This window comes from Capsicum annuum, chromosome 7 (genome assembly GCF_002878395.1).
Source record: "Capsicum annuum cultivar UCD-10X-F1 chromosome 7, UCD10Xv1.1, whole genome shotgun sequence".
In the NCBI taxonomy this organism is placed as follows: Eukaryota; Viridiplantae; Streptophyta; class Magnoliopsida; order Solanales; family Solanaceae; genus Capsicum; species Capsicum annuum.
Genome location: NC_061117.1, coordinates 18,388,906 through 18,392,225, shown reverse-complemented (window position 1 = coordinate 18,392,225; position 3,320 = coordinate 18,388,906).

The window sequence follows — 3,320 nt, the reverse complement described above, 5'->3', positions numbered from 1 at the left end:
TATATATATATATATATATATATATATATATATATATATATATATAATATTTTTAATTAACCAAAAAATTATCGTAATTTAAAAAATTCATTGATATTATTATACGGTTGAGGAAATATACTACTCGTGTTAATGTGATGATAAAATAACTACTTATCTGATTTATATATGTACGAATTGTATTAAATTAATTGGATGTTGTCCCGGTACCATACACAGTGTATGTACTGTGTATTTATATATATATGAATTGTATTAAATTAATTGAATGTTGTTATAAATATTATCAAATTTATTAAAATTTTAATTTGTTAACAAATAATTTTAATTTATTAACTTATTTTTAAAATTTATTAATTTATTAATTGTAATTTGTTAAACTTTAATTTTAAAAATATATTTTTTTAATTATTTTTGAAAACCGACCACATGTGGTCAATTTTCTTAATAATTAAAAAAATATAAATCTTTAGCCTGACCCGACCCGACCCGTAATACATAATAAAATATAAAATCACTTCAAAACCTCACCCATTTCCCGTCCAAAACAACAACCAAACTCCAAAAACCTCCAAATCTCACACTTTAACTATAAACTCCAAATTTTCATTGTTCTTTCTCTTTCAAGGAAGTTTTTACTCCATCCAAACTTTCAATTTTGGCTTTAATTCATTTTCAAGGAACTATTCCATCCTAAGTTTCAATTTTTGGCAAGGTAACAATTAACTTTCATTAACTAAATTTTGCTTATTCTTGTATCCACAAACTTGTTTTTTAATATCTAGAAATGTTAAAGGTCTACATACAAAAATCTTAGTGTTAATTTTGTCAGATGGTTGTGGTTTGAGTTCTAGGGTTTGGATATTTATTTTATTTAGCTAGATTTTAGCTAATTTTTGGAATTTGAGATTGAATTAGCTAATTCTAGGCTTGTTCCAACATTAATTTGATTTTGAATTACCTAAATTTCGGTTAGTCTTGACACTTATTTCTCCATTTTACTCATTAATTGTTTAATTTTTTTGTGGTAAAATCATATTCCTATTCCTTTACTAAATTGTTGTAATTAATTAAGAGAAAGAGTATTCTTTGTAATAATTTTACTATTTGACAGATTTTGAATTCGATAAAAGGATTGCTTTGCTATTTTTTTCGGTGACCGCTTATCTCTTTCACTTTAATTTAGGCCAAGCAGAGGTAAGTTGATTTGTGTCTATTTTCTTTTAATTAAGTCTTTTTATTGTTCATATTAAAGTCTAGTGAGGCCGTGTCTGGCCTTGTTCGATTCACTAGCATTGTTATTATCTTATTATTATTGTTCATATTGAAGTCTAGTGAAGCCATGTGTGACCTTGTTCGATTCACTAGCATTGTGGTTGACATCTTGATGGTATTGTTGTTGCTTTTTTGGTGACTTAGTCACTTGAAAATGGTTAAGTGTGGGGACTTAAAACGGGATTTTTTTTTTAATTTGGTTTGATTGGTGACTTAGTTACTTGAAAATGGTTAAGTGCAGGGACTTTGAAGGGTTTTTTTTTTAAAGTGGTTTGGTTGGTGACTTAGTTACTTGAAAATGGTTAAGTGTAGGTACTTTGAAGAGGATTTTTTGTTTTCAATGTGGTTTGGTTGGTGACTTAGTCACTTGAAAATGGTTAAGTGTTGGAACTTTAAAGGGGATTTTTTTTTTAATGTGGTTTGGTAGGTGACTTAGTTGGTTGAAAAAGGTTAAGTGTAGGGACTCTTAAGGAGATTTTTTAATTTTGAATGTGCTTTGGTAGGTGAATTAGTTTCTTGAAAATGGTTAAGTGTAGGGACTTTTAAGGGAATTTCTTTTGTTTTGAATGTGGTTTGGTAGGTGAATTAGTTGCTTGAAAATGGTTAAGCGTAGGAACTTTTAAGGGAATATTTTTTGTTTTGAATGTGGTTTGGTAGGTGAATTAGTTGCTTGAAATGGTTAAGTGTAGGAACTTTTAAGGGGATATTTTTTGTTTTGAATGTGCTTTGGTAGGTGACTTGGTTGGTTGAAAATGGTTAAGTGTTGGGACTTTAAAGGGGATTTTTTTTAATTTGGTTTGGTTGGTGACTTAGTTACTTGAAAATGGTTAAATGTAGGGACTTTGAAGGGGATTTTTTGTTTTCAATGTGGTTTGGTTTGAAAATGGTTGAGTGTAGGAACTTTAAAGGGGATTTATTTTTGAATGTGGTTTGGTTGGTGACCTAGTTACTTGAAAATGGTTAAGTGTAGGGACTTTAAAGGGGATTTATTTTTGAATGTGGTTTGGTTGGTGACCTAGTTACTTGAAAATGGTTAAGTGTAGGAACTTTAAATGGGATTTTTTTGTTTTGAATGTGGTTTTGTTTTGATACTTAAGTCACTTGAAAATGGTTAAGTGTAGGGAATTTAAAGGGGATTCTTTTGTTTTGAATGTGCTTTGGTAGGTGACTTAGTTGGTTGAAAATGGTTAAGTGTAGGGACTTTAAAGGGGAATTTTTTGTGTTGAATGTGGTTTGGTAGGTGACTTAGTTGGTTGAAAATTGTTAAGTGCAGGGACTTTTAAGGAGATTTTTTTTGTTTTGAATGTGCTTTGATAAGTGAATTAGTTGCTTGAAAATGGTTAAGTGTAGGGACTTTTAAGGATTTTTTTTTATTTTGAATGTGGTTAGTTTGGTGAATTAGTTGCTTGAAAATGGTTAAGCGTAGGAGCTTTTAAGGGAATTTTTTTGTTTTGAATGTAGTTTGGTAGGTGAATTAGTTGCTTGAAAATGGTTAAGTGTAGGAACTTTTAAGGAGATTTTTTTTTTGTTTTGAATGTGCTTTGGTAGGTGACTTAGTTGGTTGAAAATAGTTAGGTGTTGGTACTTTAAAGGGGATTTTTTTTTTGAATGTGGTTTGGTTGGTGACTTAGTTACTTAAAAATTATTAAGTGTAGGGACTTTGAAGGTGATTTTTTGTTTTCAATGTGGTTTGGTTGGTGACTTATTCACTTGAAAATGGTTAAGTGTAGGAACTTTAAAGGGGATTTTTTTTTTAAATGTGGCTTGGTTGATGACCTAGTTACTTTAGGGACTTTAAATAGGATTTTTTTATTTTAAATATGGTTTCATTTTGATACTTAGTCACTTGAAAAGGGTTAAGTGTAGGGACTTTAAAGGGGATTTTTTTGTTTTGAATGTGCTTTGGTAGGTGACTTAGTTTGTTGAAAATGGTTAAGTATCGGGACTTTAAAGGGGAATTTTTTTTTTTTGAATGTGGTTTGGTAGGTGACTTAGTTGGTTGAAAATGGTTAAGTGTAGGGACTTTTAAGGGAATTTTTTTGTTT